General features: G+C 33.6%; 1 non-coding gene across 1 annotated transcript; it reads left to right on the top strand.

Moving 5' to 3' along the window:
- Window positions 1–868: 868 nt before the first annotated feature.
- LOC128295676 (small nucleolar RNA R71) lies at window positions 869–974 on the top strand. Its single transcript, XR_008286236.1, has one exon. It is a non-coding gene; the product is annotated as a small nucleolar RNA R71 (small nucleolar RNA).
- Window positions 975–7,265: the final 6,291 nt, after the last annotated feature.

The raw sequence follows: 7,265 nt of genomic DNA, 5'->3' as shown, positions 1-7,265 counted from the left end.
ACTGTTTCTGGTGAAGCTGGATTTTCAACACTTGGTTGAACTTCCACTTTAAGCATCAACTAGCTCTTCTTCAACTTCAACAGTATTAGGCTCTAACGTCTTTCCATTCCTTAAAGCCAATGCTTTACAGTGCTCTTCCCCCGGATTTCTTAGATTTTCAATATCACTAGGCAACGCACCTTATTGTTGGTTCCTAAGTTCAATAGCAAGTTGACCCACTTGATTTTCTAAATTCCTTAAAGTGGCATCATTCTTTTTCATATATGCCTTCAAGAGGTTTTCTAGACTATTGGAAGGTTTGACTTGTAGTGGTTTCTAAACTTTTTGGGTAAATCCAATCGGCTGGGTCGATCTGGGTTGTGCGTAAATGTTACTAGGTTCAACCCCATTGATTACTCCAAGAGAATTTAGGTGGTTTTTATAAGACGGGTTTTAAAAATTGGATTGCATTCCCTGCCTACCTCAATTCTGGTTACCCATGTAATACATGGACGCTGGGTTTGATGGACAATCTTCAAACAAGTGTCTTTCCCCACAATAAACGCAAGTTATATTCTTAAAATGATTAGGTGGCTAAGCTGCAACATTGTTAAACCCATTAGGAGTACAATTTTTAAACATTGAGGATATTAAAGATGCCTAGGTTGCAAGTAAAGTGATGGCATCCACTTCATGTAGTCTTGCGACTCGTTGTAAAGCTGCTCAGTTGGTTGGCCATTAGTAATTGTTATTAGCAATTCTCTCAATAATTTCATAATCCTAATTATAAGGCTTAGAAAGGGGAGCACCATTGGTAGAAGCATCTACTATCTTCTTCGTGTGAGCACTGAGACCATTGTAGAATGTCTCTAATTGGATGCAATGCAAGATTGCATGATGAAGACATTTTCGTAATAGTTCTTTAAATCTATTTCATGCCTCATACAAAGACTTGTCATCCATCTATTGGAAAGTAGTGATTTCATTCCGAAACTTAGTGTTCTTTCTAGCTGGGAAATATTTCATAAGGAAGTGTTCTACCAACTCCTGCCATGTGGTGATGGAATTTGATGGCAATAAGTTCAACCAGGCTTAAGCACTATCCCTTAGTGAGTATGGGAATAACTTTACTCTTAATGCATCTTCGAGTACTTCGGCTAACTTGAAAGAATTACTCACCTCCATAAGGAACTTTAAAAATCACTCACCTCCTTAACTTAAGCATGATTTTATTAATTGAAGAATTTACCAATACCTAATAACAATACAAACACATTTTTAACAATCTAAGTGGACAAAATGCAATGAATCTAATGTGAAAGAATTTTAATTCATTTTAATTAATTCAAGAAAACAACACAACAGATATTCATGTTCATGATCACAACATAAATAGGAAAAATAAAGATAAGGGAACTAGAAAACAAATCTTGGTGTTTCTCCAAAGCCAGACTAGTGCACTCTTCTTCTTCTCTGCTAGTTTTGTCAATCCAAGACCTTCATGAACACTTGAATGCTGCTACTCCAAGGGGCATGTTATCTCTTTTTCAAGAGGGGAAATCGACAAGGGAATGAAGACAAACAAAATAGAAAAAACAAGGAAAGGAATGGAAGAGTGAAAAAGGAGAATGATGTGTCAAGTTAGGGATGAAAAATGAGAGAGTAAATGTAACATCCCGATTTTGAGCCTATTAGAACAGTGGTTTCGGGACCACAAATCCGACGAAGAAAATTTTGTTTTTATTATATTTTTATGGTCTTTGATTTCATGGAATAATTTCATGAAAATTTTGATTGAAATTTTTGACGTTTGGGCACTCAATTTAGTCAAAAGGACTAAATTGTAAAAGGTTGCAAAATGTGTGTTCTAGTTCACAAAGGTACTAAGTACTTGTGAGTAATGTGTTTTTAAATTGGAGATCCTTAAATGGAAATAGCCCATTTTGTAATTAGTGGACAAAAATATACATGGCATGGTATGTTTTTATTTATTTTTCATTAAGGGTATTTTAGTAATTTGGCAAATAAAGCCAAAATAACTAAGAAAAAGATGTCATCTTCTTCATTTTTCTCATGCCATAACCGTATATGGAGATGGAAGACATGGCTAGGGTTTGTAAAACTTCCAAGCTTGATTATCAAGGAAATAGAGATTCAGGCTAAAATCGAGAAAATGCCAAGTAGTGGACTTAAATGGTAAAAATGGCTATTTTCGTATAGAGGTAAGTTCATATGATTTTTAATAATGCAATGTGAATTTTAATGTTATTGTTTTGATAGTATATGAGATGTAAGTTTATATGTAAATAATGTATTGTTTTATTATGTTATAATATTTTATTTTGTGACATGTGATATATGTTTTAGTATTGTTCAATTAATGGACACAAACGGTGATTTATGGTTGATGAATTGAGATTAAATGAGGAAATCTCGGTTGAACCTTCGGAATGGAAAAACTTGGTGCTAAGTGGATATACCATGGTTATACATGTAACGTGGAGCTAAATGGATATACCACGATTACACATATTGATACATGTAACGTGGTGCTAAGTGGATATGCCACGGTTACATATATCGATTCATTAACGTGGTACTAAGTGGATATACCACGGTTATACGTGTAACGTGGTGCTAAGTGGATATTCCATGATTACACATATTGATACATGTAACGTGGAGCTAATTGGATATGCAACGGTTACATATATCGATTCATTAACGTGGTGCTAAGTGGATATACCATGGTTAAACATGTAACGTGGTGCTAAGTGGATATGCCACGGTTATACATGTTAATTTGAAAAGTGGCGCTAAGTGCGTATGCCATATTTACATGTTAGCCCAATAGTGTGGTGCTATGTGCATATACCACTAAGTTGGGTATTAATTATGGAAGGTGGAGCTATGTGCTAAAACCACCGGATATTGTTACTTTCCGAAGTGTTCACCGGGAGAAGCAAGTTTGCTAAATGAAATTTAATGTGAAAAAAAATGTGGGATAATACCGGAATATGAATATATGAGTTTTGAATTATGATTTAGATATGTGATTGAATTTTTGATAAGATTAATATGGATAAGTATTATCTTGAAAGTTGATAATAATAAATTTTAGTGAAGGAATGAAATATGGGTTAAAACGTCTAAAACAGCAGCAGGGGAGTGATTTTGAAAAATCACCAAAATGGTAGAAGTTGAACTAGAAGTGGAGTGAGATATGGAATTAAAGCTTATTGAATCTATTTTCATATAAAAGAAAATCAAAGGAATTCTGTATTTTGAGATATTTATATTTTTGTAAGACTGGTTTAGAGTGATTTCGTGATCCCCTGTTCTGAATTGTAAAAATCATTAAAAATTTTACAAAAATAGTTAAGGAACATAATTTATATTTTTGTATTTCTTATTGAATTTCTTTTCAGAATAAAGAAACAAGAACCTTATTTGAATTTGATAGCAAAAGATAATTAAATTTTAGTGAAAAGTGGTCAAAGCTGCTGAACCGCGAAATAGGGGAGACTTCAATGAATAAACTGTATTAATTGGCCCAACCAAAAATTCTGAAATTTTTATGGTAAGAATACATCTAAGTCTAGTTTCTCGAAAAATTAACGGATCTTAATTTGAAATCCTATAGCTCGAGTTATAAATAAATTACCGACTATGACTCGAGTAGACAACTTGACCAGAATATGAATAAAAGTGTAATTATAGTTGTTTTATCTAAGGAAACATATTGGTAAATTGCTTATTAATTTCATATGGGCTTACTAAGCATAAAGCTTACCCCCCTCTCCATTTCTTTTAGTATTGACAGGTCGGCTCGGGGTTGGAGATTGTCGGAAGCAGCATCACACTATCAGAACATTGATGTGAAGCGTCGATAAACTTCAAGTGTTTTCAAGTGAGTGGCATGTATAGAGATTTAGTCTGTATGATAGTTGTTAGTATTATTTAGCCAAACGTATTGGCTTATTATTGTTAACTCGTATATAGCCATGTAATATGGTTTATATTTGATTATTGGGTTGTAAGTCTAATTGATTATGCGTGCTTGATCCATTGCTTTATGATATGTGCATGTGAATGAATGTTTAGAAATAAAAATGAAATTTTGTAACCTGTATTTTAGTTGGATGTTTGTAAGTTTTTCCGGTAATGCCTCGTTCCCTATCCCAGTCTCGGGTACGGGTAAGAGGTGTTACATTTAGTGGTATCAGAGCTATGGTTTAGTCGATTCTTGGACTAATCTAGCATGTGTAAAAGTTTAGCTATACATGCCACGGATCCGTGATAGTGTGATGTCTCCCGACGCATATGAGAACCGTCTTGTTTAAGCAGAGGTACTCTCCAACCAAGCTATATCGACCATGTTTAATACGATGTGAAGGTCTTTGAGTAAAATTACGATCATGATGAGTCTCGATTCAGAAAAGTATGAATAAAAATTCATGATATGTACGTGATAATACGTGAGATGAAAGTTCATGTGGTGATGAATACCCATGCTTGTTTGATGCTCATATAATGTAGTGCACTTGGCCTACTTGATAAGATGAATGGGACAAATATAAATTCGTAGAGGTATGAATAAAGGTGCATGATATCATGATGTCAATAAAAAAAAAGTGTCATTGTTTCAATTGTACGTTGAATGTCAAGGATATTTTTTTATGAGATAAATGATTGTAATGAAATGAACTTATTTAAGTTAAATTGTTTGGACTGAATTAACCGATTGTAATGATATGTATATGATGATGCACGAAATGAAAGTTGCAATTGTGATACAAATATTCATGTTTGTTTCGCCTTTATACGATGTCATGAGTATGATTTGTTTGATTAAAAGAATAGATAAGCAAAGTTATCCAGAAAACATAAAATGCATGCATAAGTTCACTAGTTGAAGTAAGATAATTAGAAGATTCGTGTTATACAGGTGTGAATAATAATTGGCCTGAAGTGAATTATATGCTTGTGAAAATGTTACTATGATGATGAAATAGTGTTATATGCATATGTATAAGAAAGTCGAGTCAGAGGCCCTACGACCCCTCCCCTTTACTGAAGTGGTGTTTATAATGAAATTTCATGAGATTTGTACTGAATAAGTTTCCAGTTGAGAAACCAAAGAGTTCAGTGATAGAATAATCATAAACATGATTAGAGATTGAGAATGAGTTGGTAAGTAAATTCAGAACTAGTTGGAGGAATGATATTTGAAATGTGTAATATCTGAGTATGACAGTTACGGCTGGACAAATTTTAACAGTCTCTTCAAAGATGTTCTGTGTGTTTATCTGTTCTCAGAAATATTTCTATGGTTGTTGGTTTTCTGAAGAACTTCTTGTTATATAGGGATGTTTTCTAATCCTGATGTTAAATGAAAACATTGGTAGCCGGACTGGTTTATAATTTGTAGTGCTCTATTCCCTCGGGCATTCTATTACATTTCGTCTGATAAGAATTAATGAGAGAATATGTATGATACTACGATTCTGTTTCTTCTACTTGATGCTCCATTTGATATATATATAGGAAGATACATTGTTCTTATTGCATTTGATTCCAGTAGGATTAAATAATGTTTTCTTCTGGACTTCTTTTCTCTAAGGAATTATCGAGATCTTTCGTATTTTCCTATGAGTCTGATTTTCGATCTTCCAATATAGTATCGTATCTTGGGTTTCTTTATTATGGATTTCTTTATTCTGGGTTTCTCTATCTTGAATTTCTTTACTCAGTTTTCTTGTTATCTTTATTCCATAAATTGTCAATTATGACTCATGTTTGAAGTGCGTTCTTTAGCTTGTAATAATCATGTCAAGTATGACCATACTTCTGATTTGATCTTGGTAATGTGGTGATTTTAGAATTGGGATTTTTCTAATTTCCGTGTAAGGATTTGACATTAGTAAAGGCATAGGTGATAAAAGCGCGAGTTTCAATTGGTATGGTGGATTACTTCTCTTAAGTAAGTCAATCATAGTTAATGTCTTCAATTGAGATATTTTGGTTACTTGAGCTAATGCAATTGAGATGGTTTTGGTTAGCGTAATGAATGAATAGTAAAGGATTGCATGATGAATTGTTTTATAACTAGAAGAAAGGATTAATTGAGATGTCATTCACTAGTGATTAAGATCGACTAAAGTGTTCAATCGGTGTGAATTATTTATTTGAAAGATTTCATGTGACAATTATGTCAGGATCATTTTTCTCAAATCTGATAATAGAATTTCATTCTTTACGGATAAAAGGCAAATAGTCTGAACGAGAAGTGTGACATCCCTAATTTGACCCTAGTCGGGAAGTGGTGTCGGGACCATTAAACCGAGTCTTATAAGTAATTAAAAGTTATATTCTATGTTTATGATGTTAGCAAATGCATGTGTGAAAGTTGCATGCATTAATTTGATCATTTCTATGTGAATTTATTAAGATGGACTTATATGAAACATTGTTGAAAGGTGATAGGCCAATCTTCAATGGTCTAATAGTATATGCATGCAAAAGAATGGTTTTGCATGTCAATTTACCCAAAGAGAAGGAAGTGGCGGCCATGGTGATGAAGATGGGCAAAAGAAAACATGTCTTAAACATGTTTTGCTAGTGGTGGATGTTAGAAATAATAAAATAAGAGCATGGGTAAAGAAATGAAAAAAAATGAGTGTGGATGCTTTCCCCTTGTGCCGTACATGAGAGAAACAAAACAAAGAAAAAAAATTTTGTTCATCTATTTTCACTCTCCTTTTGGCCGAAAATACTAAGGATAAGGAAGGAGTTTTGCTTCATACTTGGTTTGGAAGAGGATTAGGAAGAGGTTGGCTATACTTGCATCAAGAGTAAGGTATGTTTGAGGTTGTGCCATGAGATTCATGCATGTTTTTGGTTGCTAGATTGATGTTCTTGTTAGCCCATGGTTCAAATCTTTGTTATGTCATAGGAATGAAATTCGGCCCAAGTGAACATGGTGATAAAGCCATTGCATGCTAAGTGTGAAGCTTGATGATGATGCATGCAAAGATGGATTGTCTACTCTTGAAATTTCTTTGTAGCCATCTTGAGTAAGACTTTGAGTTTTCTTTTTTGTTTAACCATGATTGAAGTTGAAAGGGGCATGATTGTGATGTATTCGCCATGATGCATTCATGAGCATGGTTCATGCTTCTTGCATGATAGTTAAAATTTGTGTTTTGGATGGCTATGGACACCTTGAAATTCGACCATGCACATATATGTATATATATGTTTGCACATGATGTTTTGGTTATGAA

Source organism: Gossypium arboreum, chromosome 7, assembly GCF_025698485.1.
Source record: "Gossypium arboreum isolate Shixiya-1 chromosome 7, ASM2569848v2, whole genome shotgun sequence".
In the NCBI taxonomy this organism is placed as follows: Eukaryota; Viridiplantae; Streptophyta; class Magnoliopsida; order Malvales; family Malvaceae; genus Gossypium; species Gossypium arboreum.
This window is presented reverse-complemented; position numbering and strand designations above follow the sequence as displayed.